Raw genomic sequence first — 17,921 nt, forward strand, 5'->3', positions numbered from 1 at the left:
AGGAAGACCACAACACAGGGGAACACACTGCACCCCTGGCCATGCCCCACAGGCAGCCCATCCACCCTGGCGAAGCTCCCCAGCCAGCCCACATGTCACCACGCACAAGTGAGCACTGACTCACGTCCCCAGCACTCCCACCCCCCCCGCAGTGAGGGGCACCTGCCAGCAGGCCCCCACTCATGTCCCCCAGCACCCCCAACCACCCAGCAGTGAGGGGAACCTGTCAGCATGCCCCCACTCTTGTCCCCCAGCACCCCACCCCCCAACAGTGAAGGGAACCTGTCAGCATGCCCCCACTCTTGTCCCCCAGAACCCCCACCCCCCAACAGTGAGGGGAACCTGTCAGAAGGCCCCCACTCATGTCCCCCAGCACCCCCAACCACCCAGCAGTGAGGGGCACCTGCCAGCAGGCCCCCACTCATATCCCCCAGCACCCCCACCCCCCCAGCAGTGAGGGGCACCTGCCAGCAGGCCCTCACTCATGTATCCCAGCACCCCCAACCACCCAGCAGTGAGGGGCACCTGCCAGCAGGCCCCCACTCATGTCCCCCAGCACCCCCACCCCCCCAGCAGTGAGGGGCACCTGCCAGCAGGCCCCCACTCATGTCCCCCCCAACATGACATGAAGATGCACAATCATGGGCTTCATGTCCACCAAAATACCACAGCACGCCACCCCAGTCTTGACATGCAATGATCTTCCCAATCCACCCCACACTGACTTGCCCATCTCAAGACACAAACCAAAAGTCAACTATGTACATCAACACATGTCCGACACACACACACACCAGTTGCCATTGATAGTGTAAACCCACATTTTGACATGCATGAACCCAATGAGCAAATCACACACATGGAAGTAAAATATAAAAATGTTTTATGACCAAAATCAATGTAATGAAATGGAAGCATAAAAAAATGTCAAACATGAAATGAAAAGCATGTCCAAAAGAGAAGAAAATGAAAAGTATAACCAATCCAAACAAATTCAAATGATCAATTGTCCAAACTCTCTGTCCACCAAAGGAAATCCAAAGGAAACGTAAAAAGTAAAATCAATTGCTCCATGGTGAAATCCAAATAAAAAGTCCACATAAATCTAATGTCCAACTATGTACAAGCAATGTTCAAGGGTCCATGAGCCCAACAAAAGAAATGAAACCTACCTAAGAAACGACCTAAGAAAAAAACTATATACAAATGTGTGGGGCATAGTCCAATCACCCCAAATCAAAGGAAAACGAAAATGAAACCTAACACTAAAAACTATTTACAATGGCGGTGGGCTAGTCCGACGGCTCACTTTCCGATGTCCCGGGCCAGGGCATCATCGAACTCCCGCTCAATGTCCTGGAGGCGGTCCTCTTCCATGGCCCTGAGGGTTCGCAGGGACGATGCCATGTTGGACTCCAAATCCCTACGAATAGCCTTGAGGCACTCGGCCCGCCTCAGTGCCCTCCGCATGGAGTTCTCCGCCCTGACCATTGTGAGCCGTGCCTCTCCGCCCGCTGCCGCTCCGCACCTATGGCCTGGCCCAACCGCTGCCACACGGAAGACACTTACAATCCTGGGTCCTCCTGCCCTCTGGCCGATGCCTGCCCCTCCGATGTTGATGGCCCCGAGCCATCATCACTCCCACCTTGTTGCTGCTGCGGCTGTGCCTGTGCCCTGGCTCTTGCTGCCTGCAAGTCGTCCTCCGGCTGGGGTGCAGTTGTCGTGGTGGCCACCCCTACTGGACATCCAACTCCCAACTGTGGCAGTGATGTGTCGTCCACCAGCCTGGCCGCTGGGGTCAGAGGCAGCTCCACAGAGTACCCAGGTGACACATGGGTGGGAAGATGGCATGGAGGATGACTGGCGCATAGGGGGTTCAGGTGAGGAGGGGTTTGGAAAAAGGTCCAGCATACGGAGGAATCCAGTCCTGGTCCCCCGTCCCAGTAGGTCAACGCGGTCAACGAGGCATCCGAGATGACGTGCAGTGTCTTCACGAAAACACTGCAGGTCAGATTGCATGCTCCGTTGACGCAATGCCATCCCACCCAGGACAGGCTCAACCCGGTCCCGGATAGCCACGTCCGCAGGGAGAGGAAGGCCAGTTGTTGTGAGCTCATCCCCTCCCTGAAAACGGGTCTGGACGTAGGCATCCCTGCTGGTGCAGGATGATGCAGTCACAGGATCGGGGACAGGGTTACACACAGGCACCTCCGCGGCGGCCTGTGCTGCCTCCTGTCCCTGCCACTGCACCACTAGCACCAGTGGAATCCCCACCTCCAGACCCCGTGTGTATCCCTTCCATGGCCTCCTCCTCCACCAAACCCCCCACCAACCTGGATGACTCTGTGCCATCTTCCTCCGTCGGACCCTGTGGGGTCTCAGCTGCCCCTTCTGCTGCCGAGGAGTCCACCTCCGACCTCCGCCTCTTGGACCTACCCTCGGCAGCTGCGGCCTGGGACATGGCACCAGACTCCTCACTCCCCGACGAGATGGCAACCTGGGAGGGGAGCCGGGCCTTGCGTCTCCGGTTGATGGTGCGATACCTGCCGCTTTGCTCCACAGCACCCTCTCTGCCCTCTTCATCAGTTGACGCTGCAGACAGGGAGAGATAGAACACAGGCATCAGGGCACTGTACAATGGACTGATACACACATGACAGTTGTACATGAGTGGCAGTGTCAAACTTCAGACATGGCATCACACTCCCCAACACACATGTCATTTCAACTCACACACATGAGCAATTCAACAGCAATATTGCACCAGGCAGCACCATCCATACACAAACAACAGCACGAGCAGCCGAAGGTGAGCCTGACGTCACATGAAACACGGGGAGGCCACAACACATGCACACACGCCACCAGACTTACATGCATGTGTACATCTCCACCAACTGTTGCAGTGATGAGATCGCCATCCATGTCACATCTGGCATTCAGCCTTCTACATGTCAGTGTCACATGCATCCATGTTGCATCACAGTTGCACACTTGTCAAATACACACACATGCACATGTATACAGTGCAGATACATGCAGCAGGAACCACCATCCATGTGTGACACCACAACCATGCCAACGTTCATACACAGAAATTCAAACATGTGTGCTCCCACACCTGCATTTTGCCAGCATGTTCACCAAAACATATACCATCGATGTGTCTCACACATGAGAGGACTCACATGTGGTAGCCTCACGCCCCTGTACATACACATCCATACATGGCCCTACAAAAACACATGTGCAACCTGCACACTACTGGCACACCACAACACGCACAGCGTCCAATCAGTATGCATGTACACTTACCGCTCGACTCCAGACGGGTCTGCCTCTCAAGGACCTGGACGTGGAGAGCTGGGTGTATGCGTTCCAGGACCCTCATTTGTTGGTCGGACAGGTGGCCCTGGCACCCCTTGGCATCCGCTGCCTTCAAGAGGCGCCGGGCCTTGTCGAGGGTACTGGACCTGAAGTCCTCCCAGCGCTTCCAGACATGTTTGATGTCGCGGACTGCCACCCACTCTTCGTGGATGGCAGTCACGATCTCCATCCAGATGCTCGTCCGTCCTTCATTGTCGGCGCATAAACTTCCTAAGAGGGCATCATACTGCCCCAGGACTTGCTCCACCAGGACACCAACTTCCCTGGCACTGAAGCTGGTGGCCCTCTGCCTCTCTGGCTGGGGGTTGCCAGTGGTGCCAGATGGTGTTGTGCCCGACATGGCAACCCCAGAGGCAGGTGTGGGTTGGCAACTGGGTCCTGGGGCTGGGCTGTGGAGCGATGGTATCCCAGTCGGGAGTCTTCTGTTCCAGCAGGGGTGGTCACAGCAATTGCACCCCTGGCTGACGTGCAGGCAGAAAATAGCAGGGCACGTGGGCAGCAGGCAGGCAGGCAGCAGCAGATGGCAGGTGGGAGCGTGCTCGGGGCTCTGGGGGGCAGTAATGGGGCGGCCTTCTGGGCAGGAGCGTGGTCTTCCGTGTGTTGTTGTGTGGCCAGCTTGATACGGAGTGATTTGGCGCGTGAAATAATTGCACGTCAGTGTGAAATCCGAGGAAAAGCCCTTAGCGCGTAAGCACGTCTGTGACGTTACACGCACAGGCGTTTCCAACAACACGGGTGCATAGTGAATCAGCACGTGCGGAAACCGCATGTCACTGTGCTATTGGAGGAAAGGGCCTTAGCGCGTAAGCGCGTAAGTGACGCTGCACGTGTGGGCTGGCTTAAAAGGTACGAGTATGACGCTATTTACTTGTACGTGCTTTTTGTGGAGAGCGAGCGTGTCATTCTTGTACTTCTTGTCGGTTCACACGCGATTACTTCACAACGTTTCCAGTTCGTACTCCCTGTTTCCTCAGACTGCGTCATTCTTTTCTCCTTTTGGCAGGGGTGTTGCCAACGTGCACACGTGCATATTTTTCACGTTCTTTTTCAAGGTAGACGGTGAGTCGCGCATGTATTTTCCAACTGTGGTTGCCCCCTTGTGTCGGGTACCCCATTCAGAGGTCATTGTAGGCTGCGTGTAACACACATACGCTTATTTTTGTGTTTCTGGGTGCCACAGCGTAGTGCGGGTTAATTTTTCCACGCACATGGTCTACCAGGGTGCTTGCACGTGTGCTTTTGTTTTTGGGGTGCCTGTGCGTTGCGTGACCTGTCATCTTCCCCCAGGGGTCACACACAGCCTTGCTAGAGCACTAGGGTACGAATTCCATCTAGTACCCTACCCCTTTCACCCCAATTGCCCAGGACAATTTTTTACTGCAACTCCCATACTCACAACAGCATCAGTGCCATGGTTGGGAGGCGACCAAGCAGTAAGGGAGGCAAAGGTGGCCGATCTCAAAGAGGTGGGCGTGGTGGGCGTGGTAGGTGACGTGGACAGGATTTGCAGGGTGCCCCTAGAGCCCAGTGTGTGGAGGACCAATCGGGCCACCTATGCCCCCCCAATGGTTGTGGAAATTGTAGCTGACACCATCCCAGCTCAGCCCTTGTTGGACCGGCCCATTTTGTCAACTGAACCGGCACAGGATGACTCCCAGGCTGACTTCCAGGTCAACAAGTCTAAGCCACGTGTGGCAGTGAAAGGTGCTGTCACCAGGCCACGTAGATCTGGGGCAGCAATGTCATCTGCTGCCCCAAGTAGCCAGGGTTCGCAGGCTGCAGGGGCAGCTGCAGCTCAATCCACTCCAGCTCCGAGTCTCCCAGCAAGGACAGTGTCGGTCCAGGTCCATCACACGGATGTTGGCCCTGCCAACATCACCCTGCAGCCAATGCCTGCACCAAGACCTTTGGTCATTGTGCCTTTACAGGCTTCAAGTACCCAGTCCACCTGCGCTTCTGCCCCTACTGACCAGAGCAGCGTAAGCCATTTAGGATCTGCACCACCTTCGAAGAATAAGAAGAAGGGTGCTCTTGCACTACAGGCTGAGACCCCAGACACGGCTACACACTCTTGCACGTCAAGGAAGCCTAGCTTCAATGACGCCAAACTTGATGCACTTGTGGCCTATGTGTTGGCACATAGCCGCGAAATGGTGGTGACTGCAGGCTATAAGACTACGCCTGCTCAACGTAGGGCCCACTGGCAGACCATCGCGGACCACATTAGTGCCCTTGGATTTGTGAGGCACACAGCTGATGATTGCTACAAGCAGTGGAATGACCTTAAAGGCAGAGCAAAGAACAATCTGGCTTCCAATCATGCCTCTACTCTGGTGACTGGCGGTGGGTCTCCACCAGAGGACGACCAACTCACTGAACATGAGTCTGTTGCTGGAACCTTCATCACAGAGGAACAGATCCAAGGCTTGGGAGACCTACCAGATTATGAAGCATTGTCCGGTGAGTGCCCATGCAAGTGTGTGTAATCCATGTGTATGTTTCTTGGGTGATGTGTAATGATTGAGTGCCAGGTGAGTGTGTCTACTCCTGAGTGGTATGGGTCACCCATGTGCTTCCTCCAAACCATTCACCAGCCTTGGATTTGGGTATGACAGTATCCCTTCTGACCACAGTGGCCAATTAGCGCCACATTACTGCAGTTGCCCTTGAACTGTCATCTTGTAACAACATTGTTCTGAATTTTCAGTGTTCATTCAGCCTGATTGTTTCAATCCTCCCATTTTTCCAAAGCATTTTTCTGCCCTAATGCCACATATGTGACATGCTTCTGTCATAGATTACACCCCACATTGGCCCACATGTATTACCTTGCTATGGGAATGATTTGACCATTCACGCTGATTGAGTAAGGGCCTGCTCACATTAATTTTTGGGGCCTGTTTGAATGTGGAACATGGTAGTTGTTTCCTGTCATGTTGAAGTGACAACCATTGATGTATCCATCTGCCTGCCATCACTGTATAATTGTACACTGGATGTGTTGCAGTGTGTGGCACATGCGTATTTTGTCACACTATTTAGCTTTTTTCATCTCATCATGTCCATCTCACATGGATGGGTGACAATACTCATTCACTGACATATGGCTGCACTTGTCAAATGTACCATGGCTATGCTACATGCCATCTGTGTGCTGGCATGTGTCATGTATGTGTATTGGACATGCCACTCACAGGCTAATCTGTGATGCTAGTGCTCTCCAGCATGCAGCAAATGTGTTGCTTTTCCATCTTGGTGTCCTCAGTGTCTGCTTTTTGCCTCTCCTTCCAACTCATTGACAGTGCACGCATGCCAGGGTTATAGTCACGTGGGACATGTGTAATTCATGTACTGGAATTCTGGCTTGTCAGGCCTACGTGTGTGCTATGGTGCTCATGCCTGTTTCCATTTGTTGTCTTTCATGTTTTTGCAGGTGATGACACACTTGATGCTGTTGAGGTGGAGATGGTGCAGACCCAGGAGGAATCTCAGCCACGACCGGGCACCAGTGGAGGACATGGTGTGGTGGTGGGTGAAAACCCTATCCTCCTGCAGACCATACTGTCCACGGGTGTCTCTGGGTGCACCTCCCCAGACCTCTATGATTCAGGTGCTGAATTGGACAGTGGGACTTATGTGCCGTCGCAGGTGAGTGTGTCTGGCAGGGATGCTGTTCCGTCCAACCCACCTGCACCGGGGGTAGACCCCTCTATGGGGATGTCAGTGTTGGTAACTCCACCTTTGGCGGTTAAGGATGCAGGGTCACACTCCACAACATCTGATCCTGTTCCTGGGCCAGCAGAACAGAGGGGGAATGCAGTCCTGCAGCCTCAGGCAGTGCCAGCACAGCAAGGTGCAGATCACCTTGCCCCAAACAGGTGTGGTGCCTGCCGATGCGGTGGCCGCACTCCACCAGGCAATACTGTATTGGAAAACTCCATGTACAGTATTGCAGCACAACAGGGAGCATCGGTTGAAATGATGGCTCAGGCAATGGAGAGGGTGGCCACTTCCATTCTCCCCCCTGAAAGGCAGATGGAGCAACAGCAGCAGGCAAAACAGACTCCATTTGCCAATCACACATGAAAGACATGTTGGCATCCAACAGGGACCGACGGGCGGCACTGGAGACTCTGCACGAAGCCATATCTGTAGAGTCACAGGGCCACAGGGAAGCCCTGAGGTTAGAACTCCATTTCCTCAGGGACGTAGAGCCACATAGGTGCAATCAATGGCACCTAGCACTTTGGGGAAGTGTGCCACCCCGTAAAAGTCCTGGACGGCGGCCTGCCTTTCTGCAGGTGTTCTGGGCATGTATATGTGCCTGCGGACTGAAGAGCGTGCAGTCATGATGGCCAACACCTGGTGTAGGCAGCGTGACTGCGTGGCCTGTGACACCCCCCCACTATGGCACTTGTCCGCTGAAATGAACCAGTGGCCAGTACATTGAGCACCTTTTCCAAGGGGCTCAGTGCTTGGGAGCACAGGGTGGGTGATGTGAGGTCATCCTCCCACTCACTCACCAGGTCATCCTCCCACTCACTCACCAGGTCGAGTATTATGTGTGGTGGGAACCTGTACCTCCCATACACCTGGTCATCAGGCATCCCAAAAAGGCTGGTCCTTGGTGTAAAAATCCTCAGGGAGACTCTGGGTGAACTTGAGGCTTCCCGAAACTTTAGGTCAGAATAACAGCTGGAGCAGCTCACACGTTCGCGCTTAGCTGAGCTCCAGGCAACTCGTGAGGAGATCTGGGCATCACGCGAGGCCATGCATGCAGAAATGCAGGCAACCAGTGAGGTGCTGCATGGGGATCTCTGTACTATCATCCTCCAGAACCAGACCTTCCACACCCGCATGCTTGCTGCCATGGAGGACCATACCAGGGCTTTGCGTGAGCTGCCTCCCATAGCACAGCCACCTCCTGATGTAGCAGCAGAGGGTGAAGAGAGCGACAGCAGTTCTCCCACATTAGCGTAGCCGTGCAGGCCATGAGCCCATGGAGGTATTTTTTGTTTCCGCAACATCCACGCAGGTGGGTGTTGGGGTGCACCCTGTCCTCGAACCTCCTGGGTGCCCCCCCCCCCTGGTCCACACATGGCCATTTTTGATTTTTGTCTTTTTATTTTTATATTTTTTTTACAGTGTGTTGCCTTGTGTGGCTCCCGTGGGCATCCACTGTGTATTCCAGCTGGGCACATACAGGCTTGTCCTGTCTTTGGGTTAGATGCTTGGGTTCCTGACACACACACACACCCCTCCTGCTTCCCCTTTCCATGGGCTTGCAAAGAGTGTGACCAAGTGACAGTGACTTACACAGTGACATTGGGCTCCCATGAGCTGTGTGGGCAGTCTGTAGTCAAAACTGTGTGGACATCCCTAGTGGGGATTGTTGTTGGATTGAAGACTGCATGGTGTATTGATATGTGCTTGGGCATCCATGTCCTCCTCCTTATTCACATGTACCTTCTTCATGTCTTCACAAGGCCGTCTCCTTTGCAGATGCAGTTCATGTTGTATGCAGTACACTGACACATTTGCCTGACAGCAACACTCTGCAGTTGGAAGGGGTCGATGTGCTGGCTTATTCAGGTTGTAAGACTTGCACTACTTTGATTTTGTACTGTCATATTTTGCCACTGTTTCATCCTGTGTTGCTGTATTGTGTTGCTGGTAAGTATTTGTTCATGTGTGCTGTTTCTTACTGATTACTGGGAGCATATTGTCTGTGGCCTGTTTACATTTGGGACAGTGCACTTTGTGACACTTGTGTCATGTGTTGTGCATTCATTTGGTTGCTTTCACATTGCATGACATGCCATGGTGTGTTGGGTGGCTGAGATGGGGAGGGGTTGGGTGACATGGCACTATTTTCATGTTGTATTTAGCAAGGGGGTAGTCATTCATGCAGCATAAATGTGTGTCTTTTTTCACACAGCATTGGTTGTCTTTAAGTAGGTAGGGATGCACACAATGTAACACTTCCAGGTGACCAATCTCAGGCTGGTATGGTTGTGACACTTCACTGTCCCTTATGTCATCATCATTGATTGTCAGCTGGTATGTGCCAGGGCTGTGTGCACTCCACAGGGGTGTGAATTTAGGTCAAGTAATTAGCCACCAGCTGGGTACGGGCTGCCTCACCACGTGCCCTTTCCCCTCCCATGCGCAGCGGCCCTGCATGTGGTTGGGGATGTGGGGGCACCACCATGTCCACCGGCAGGCCCCGGCGGGTTGCAACGTTGTGCCGGACACATGCTGCAACTATGATCCTTCACACTACTGGGGGCGCGTATAGCAGCTGCCCACCAGAGCGGTCAAGGGAGCGAAAGCGTGACTTGAGCACTCCGAATGTGCGCTCCACTATGCCCCGGGTTGCAATATGGGCTGTGTTGTATCTTACCTCGGGTGGTGTGGTGGGGTTCCGAATTGACGTCATCATGTGGGTGCTCAGAGGGTAGACACTGTCCCCTGGGGAGGTGATGATGGGTATCATTAGTGGGGTTGTGACATTACTCTTGCATGCATGTGCAGAGGCAATTATACTCACCAAGCAGCCATGTATCGCTATGCCGCCCAGCTTCTAGGTCCCGGTTTAGGGGTGATATTCTGAAAATGAAACTGTCATGGGTGGACCCTGGATAGTTGGCATATACTGAGGTGATGATTCCCTTGGCATCACATACTACCTGCACGTTGATGGAATGCCAGTGCTTGCGGTTTCTATAGATGTGCTCAGTTGCCCTGGGAGGACGTAGAGCCACATGGGTGCAATCAATGGCACCTAGCACTTTGGGGAAGTGTGCCACCCCGTTAAAGTCCTGAACGGCAGCCTGCCTTTCTGCAGGTGTTCTGGGCATGTATATGTGCCTGCGGACTGAAGAGCGCGCGGTCATGATGGGCAGCGTGACTGCGTGGCCTGTGACACCCCCCCACTATGGCACTTGTCCGCTGAAATGAACCAGTGGCCAGTACATTGAGCACCTTTTCCAAGGGGCTCAGTGCTTGGGAGCACAGGGTGGGTGATGTGAGGTCATCCTCCCACTCACTCACCAGGTCGAGTATTATGTGTGGTGGGAACCTGTACCTCCCATACACCTGGTCATCAGGCATCCCAAAAAGGCTGGTCCTTGGTGTAAAAATTCTGGGCCTGGCTATCCTCCTCCTCCTGCAATGTCCCACGACCACTGCTGCAAGGAATGGTATATTCATCGTAGCGTCTGAGCTTGTTTGTTGTTTGCGTGCACTTTTATGCTGCGCGGGGCAACGTACGCCTGCTTCCTGCTGCAGTGATTGTCATGATTTATAAGCATGGCGACAGAAAACGTCCTAGAAAATGACCGCCCTATAGCTTTACTAGATATTGCACGTACACTTTCTGACTCTTTACTTTTAAAGGAGCTTCAGACTTGGGCAGACAAAGTAGGGTGGGTTGATGTTTATCAATCCGGGTGAAACCCAGAACTGGTGCTTCATTAAACTGCTTGATGATTCATCTACTGCTGCCTCAATCAGTTAACAGAAAATAACTACATACATCGTTTTTTTAGATATCACACATGCCTTTGTGTTAATAGAAGCATTTTGTGGGGGCAATGGGATACATTGGGGTGTCCTGATGGAATCTTGAGCATCCCTATAGCCCTTCACTTAGACATGAGGGTATACATTTGGTTGGATCAATTAGGTAATACAACAAAATGTATCCCCACATATCGTGTTCTGCATCAAGGCAGTGTGTTAGTACTCTTTTATTTAATATTTATATTTCAGATTGGATGATGCACTATTCAAGTGCAGCACCACTCCCCCTAAACTGGGGAAGGTGGTTTTAAACTATTTAGCATATGCGGATGATGTCATTCTCTTTGATTTGACCCCCATTGGTTTGCAGAACGCACTGTCAGCATTAAACATGTATTTTTAAAAAACTGGATTTAATTCTAAATATAAATAAGTCAAAGATCTTAGCTTTAAACTATACCAAACGGGTCAAATTGAAATTGAATTGGCTTATAGATCAGACCACTTTGGATGTTGTAAATAGTTTTAACAAAAAATACTTAGGAATGATAATATGTGCTAAAAGGACTAAAAGAGCTGAAGATGGTAGCTTGAGGAACCAACTTATGCTGAACGTCTCTGAATTGCGATCCCTTGATAAAAAAGATGGTCGCTATTCAGCGATACCCTTACTAAAATACTATCACCGAAAGGTTATTCCACGTCTATTATATAGGGTGGAATCTGGTTTGCTTTAGTATTGCCCCAAGTGGTCCCGGTCCTAATTATTAGGCATGAATTGGGACTAATGTAATTTATGGCTCGTGCCATTTGGATGCTTTTACAACTATTTAGGAAGCTTTTAATTCCCACCCAAAACAGCCTGTTTATTTATCTTCATGAATAACTGTTGAACAGCAATTTTAATGATATAACATCATGGAAACAACATGTTCTCTTGATATTAAATGAGCATATTTGACATACAAAGATCTGGCAGCTAATAAGGTGAAGAAACAGACTTTGCGAGATGGATTGGGTTGCCAACCGAACGTTCGTCTTGAACTATCAGTTGTTTAAGCACCTCAAATACGAAATTAGGGCTTTTAATGCCCTCCCTCTTTTTTTACGGAATCATCCATCAAGAGCTCACAGATTGAATAGGTTAAGGTTTGAAATGAATGTATTACCCACAAGAGAAATTAAGGGAGCAAGAGCTAAGATTCTTAGATGTAATAGAGTGTGTAGATATTGTGCGCAAGCAAAATAAACTATTTTTCACTTAATTATTGAGTGCAATAAGCTCCAGGAAATTAGAGTGGAGATATTTTCTAGGTTTGTAGCTAGTGAGTGATGTCTGAACACCGAAGAGTTCTGGGCTCGAATTGTATCAAGTCAAGGGCCATCTTCTTTAGATATTGCTGTTATAAAATGTTTAAATACGATTTTACTGAAATGAGAGGCTACTCTTGTTCATATAGTGTTTTAAATAAGAAATTGTCTACATTTATGTGAAGTACTAAATGTAATTAATGTTTCAAATGAGAAATTGTTGGAGTTTATGTGATGTACTAAATACAATTAACGCAAAGTGGTGATTTTAGACATGAATGATTAATGTGGTTTTAGCTTTGGTCGAATTGTGCAAAAAGCTATATGCTTGTATGCACTTGTACTAAATAAAAACAATTGAACGTACATGTCTGTTAACACCTGATAACATCTTGTAACACCACATCCATTGTAACTAGCGCCTAGGTGCCTCTTGCTTTTGTGTGCTGCTATAAATAAAAAAAAGGAAATAAATAAATATTGATTAAAGCAATACAGACATCCCACTGAAGGTACAGAATTAACAGAAAAGGCTACCATTGCCCTAATTGCCCTCAATCACAACCCCTCTCTCTCTTCTTAACCACTCCTCTTCCCACCCTTTGTCTCATTACTTGTAGGTGTTTGCCACTCTCCCAAGCAACATCGTTCTCCAAGATTCCATAGTCCTGAAGACAGTTTGGTGCCACTAACAGAAGGGACATATCTCACAGCCCATGTTTTGTTCTTCCTATCAAATCACTCACCAAACCAGAAACACCTGAACCTTGTGTGTCGACAATGTTTGCGTACTGCTACATTTTTAGAAATACATGAAATAACAGTCACCTACTATTTACTAACCCACCCATATGCATCATTATTTTTGACTGTATGCAATGCATATGTTCTTTGCCTAATACTGGCATATGTTCTTTCTTTCCCTATATTTTTTTTCAAAATGTTTCAAGGTTTTATGAATGTAAATAAAATGCTTTGTTCTTGTTTGTAAACATTCCCACCTCTCTGTGATCCTTTTAAAGAGCTAGTTGACACATGCTGAACTAGCCCCACTGCACTCAAAAGGTTCCCACCTTTGACTCCATCGTTTTCTGTTAATTCTGCTTAAACCCTCTGGAGTCAGGCCCCCTTTCAAAAAAGAGGGTCCCTAGCTTTATCTCACAGGTCCCACTGAAGGTACATAGTGCTACGTTTTGGTCTCTTTATGAGAGGGAGATCTGGGGTATACAATCATCTTGCCAACAGGAGAGGATTAAGAATAACTTCCTTAAGAGGCGTTAGGGCATAGGTCAAAATGTTTCCTACTTATTGGTCAATAATAAAGAAGACATACCCTATATATTGGATTGTATGCCCGCCAGAGCAATCAATTTGTGGTTTACAATTTGGGGACATGAAGCTGGGACTTTTTTGAAGGCATTGGCAGCTGAACTATGGCACCATGAACATGGTAGCAAAATATTATGGCTTAAGAATTTTAAGCAGGTTTTGGTGAATTTCTTTCATGGACAAAATTAATAGGATTAGATTGGAATTATTGATGCTTTCAACTGAGATGCCCCTATCAATAAGAAAACTACATATAACATGAAGTAAGATGTGATATTTGACTCCTTCATCCTTATCCTCCATAGGTTCTGTCTTGGTCCTTCCTGCCATCTATCTTCCTCTCTTCCTGTGATGTTCCCCAGGGGTCTAACCTCTCGCCCTGCCTTTTCAACCAATAACTGTCAACTTTCGCCTACTGCATTGCCACTTTCTGCTCAAATTTCCAGTGCTACCCCTCTCAAGCTCCTGGCTCCTCTACCTCCAACTCCCTCAGGGTCAGTCGTTTTTCAAAGAAACAAGCTGGGGGTAGATCTCTGTCTTCGGCTGGGGCCTCCCTCTGGAACAGCCTCCCTGCCACTCTAAAACTTGAGGAGAACCAGCTCCAGTTCTGGAAGAAATTCAAGACCTTCCTCTTTTCTTCTGCCTTTGCTTCTCCTCTCCCCTGCTGATCTTTTCTCTCTTGGCACTGCGCACCTGGCCACCTTCTGTTCTTCGGGCACAGCTACCTGCTCACCCTGCCACCCACCCGCACTGCCTCCAGGCCACCCCTTGCACTGGGGTCTGTATCTGTACCCATACAGCCCCCCCCTTTTTCTTCCTGCACTTATCAGACCTACCCTGTCTCTGCCTTAAACCTAGCACTTGCAAATTGCTGGCTGCATTACCACTGTTTGTTGCCTTTATTATTTATTGTTATTTATCTGTTTCTCCTCTGCTTCGCACTTTCCACTTCTCCCTCCTTCCATGCACTTTTCCCCACCCCCTCTCCCATGCACTTGTGCATTCTCAATGTCACTGGGCCTAGTAAAATCGCTGTTTTATTCTCCCCTGTTCCCCTCCCTTGCCTTGTCGCGCTCTGAAACACTTGTGTACGAGCGCGATAGAAATAAAATATAAATCAATCAATCACCCTCAAACTCTTTACCATCTAAGGTGGCTCGAGACCTTACAGTTAATGTGTACAAATATTCTCTTGCTATTTAACACTTCCCTAGAATCTGGTATATAACCCCTAAGCATGAAACCAGTTGTGGCAAGACCCATGAGCATGGCTAATATATGCAATTCTTGCCTTCACCCCCTGTCTTAGCTGTTGTATTTAGCTAAGCAACTTAAATGAACAGTGGTGCACTAAATGCAGATATTTTGAGGATGATGACATACTCTACTCAGCACAGTTTCAGCTTCAGACAAGCCGATAGCAATGAACTTGTCAGCAAACAATATTGGATACGCTGAGATAAGGGTGGATGGAGGTGGAGCTAGGACACTGATAATATTGGATTAGTCTGCAATGTTAGATGCACAATATCAGAATTTGCTGCATTGCTCTAAAATTAATTTGATCTGTTGTAAATAAATGTATACAGTAAATACAGATACATGCCTTTAGCTCTGATTCAAAACCTTTGAAATGTGGGGTACCACAGAGGTTATCACATTCACCTTGTCACTGATATAATATGGCTCTATTTTTTCATTCTTTAACTATGGCTATGATACCTAGATTTCTTTTCAAAACTGTCAGCTAATAGAGAGATAATTTCAGCTAGTATAAGAAAACACTATCAAGAACTGGATGGATTCAAACTATTTGAAAATAAATCCCGATAAAAACGAGGTACTAACAGTTAATTCATCAACAAACACTTTGAATTCTACCTTATGGCCTACCTCGTTAGGTATCTGTCCAGTACCTAAAGAGTCAGTCAAAACATTGGGGTCACCCTCATCGCTGATCTATATTTAAGGAATCAGGTTGGTATGGTTGCAAAGTCCAGTTCTTTTCACTTTCAGAGACTACAATGTCTTCTTTCAGACCAGGCATTTCCACAAAAGGCCATGGCTATCAACACCTTTGTATCAACTCAATTCCATTTTAATAAAAGCTTTAATTGGGACTTCCAGTTGCTCTAGCTCAGGGCCTACACAGAGTACAGAACGCCACAGCAAGCATACTGCTGAAGATTAAAAAGTATGATCATATCTCAACAGGATATCAGAGTACCTTTCTTTAGAAAATAGAGAACTGGAGGCTGCTATTTCTCTGACATTGCAGGACAATCCTGAAACTCTCTTCTGCTAGCTATTAAATTCGAGGAGGAGCTGTTTACCTTCTGGAAACGGCTTACAAATGTATTCAATTTACTGTGATCTATTTCTGCCTTCTAATGATTACTAATGCCGTTTACCTAGATAGCGCCAAGATAAGTTTGGGTGATGGATTGGGCTTTATAAATCCAAAAATACATACATACATACATAACTCGGGAAGAGATTAATTATTCCTTTTCCAGATCCATGTGTTTATGGATAATATAGAGAGGCTGAGAAATTCCTACTAATCATGACATTGCAAACTGCTATACATGAACTATATATTTTGCTAGCCAAGCTCTAAAAGTGAAGGCTTGAAAGATGGAGGGAAATAGCTGAGAGACTTAGAAACGTTAGCAAAAAGCTACTTAAATGATGGTAAAATGTAGTAGATATATTGAACTGTGGACCATAACTTCATGCTATTTACACTGGTAAATCATATTTTGTATATAGAAATGGATATTCCACAGTGTATTCAATATTTGTGTAGATTTGTTGATGAAGTGTAATTTTTGGATGGTTACATTTACGAAATAAACAATATGAACAATGATAATAATGGTGGTTATGTTGACACATGTTGGATGTTGCAGTATGTGATAAACACACACGTATTGCTTAAGTACCAGAGTACCAGCATGTCACCAGAATATCAGTTTTGATCTATGTCTCGCTGATGAGGACACTCACCAGATAGAGTTTGAGGGTAATTACTTCTATTGGCTCTTCAACTAGTACATAATCATTGTTCGCAAGTATTGAGCCAAAACACTCCCAAAGGTGCCCTGTGACTCACCCTCTGATTGTTTGGATGATCTCAAACCTCAGCTTTGCGAGATATGTTAAGATATGTAGGAAACATGTGATGTCAATAAAAGCAGTAAGGAGCTAAAGAAATACACACACGCGTTTTACTTACCTTGTGGGGACTATATGTGGACACCTACCTTGTGGGGACTATCCTTTACCAATGTTTAAAAAACATGCAAATAGCAGAAATATATTCAGAAAAAATTCATAATATAGGATCCAACCTTAAATTTGCAAAAATGCCTATTTTTAATCACGTGTCCGGTACCATCATTGTGGGGACTTAAACATGTGTTACCATCCTTGTGGGGACTTATTTCATCATTCTTATTTGGAATTAAATATAGCTGGCCAAACCTATAAAGATTTCGATATTGCAGTTTTTGGCTAAAAAAAATACAAAGTTATGGCGGAATACTTAAACAAATGCCCTTCACCTCATATACGACGACAATACATGAAAGTTAGATTTAATTTATGGCATACCCGCGATGTATTACAGAGGAGAAATCTAATTCCCCCAAATGAGAATTGCTGTCGATATTGTTTAGATCTACAACAAACAGAAACTCTTCAACATTTGGTTGTTGCATGTCCCTGTTTACAGTTGATGCGTATGAAACTATTTAAAAATGTACTGATGTTGTTCTCTGAGTTGGATGAGGGCACACTTTGGAAATTCCTCTTTACAAGTCCAAGATTGGCTCTAAAGGTAGCAATTGTACACTTTTTGGAGGCAACTGTGCCCGAATTTGCATGTACATAAATGACAAAACTGTTAAAGAGAGTAAAATTCTGTCTAGCCAAGAGAAAAGTATTTTAAGTTTGGACATTTTTTTTGTATAATGATGTTATGTAAAATGTAATATTTTATCTGGATGTGAAAACAATAATGTTAAATATTTGAAAAATTGTTTTTAGCAACTAACCAAATAAAAAAATAAAATAATTAAATACATACATATACACATGACTAAAGGTTTTACAATACTCTTTTCACATTATACAATTCTATTAATAACAATTGGTACCTCCCTGCATCCTAGGGATGCTCAACAGATAGATGGTAGAGGTAGTGCATTTCTTATAAAATATTCACTTAAAGGCACTTAATTCTGGTATCAAATTTAATATGAACTTAGGATGGTTACAACTGATAGAGGGTAAGTTTTGGAGGAAAATCCTCGGCCTTCCGCAGTGTATTCCCATGGCAATTATTAGGCTTGAGATGGGAATCTTCT

Source organism: Ambystoma mexicanum, chromosome 2q, assembly GCF_040938575.1.
Source record: "Ambystoma mexicanum isolate Mex_15411 chromosome 2q, UKY_AmexF1_1, whole genome shotgun sequence".
In the NCBI taxonomy this organism is placed as follows: domain Eukaryota; kingdom Metazoa; phylum Chordata; class Amphibia; order Caudata; family Ambystomatidae; genus Ambystoma; species Ambystoma mexicanum.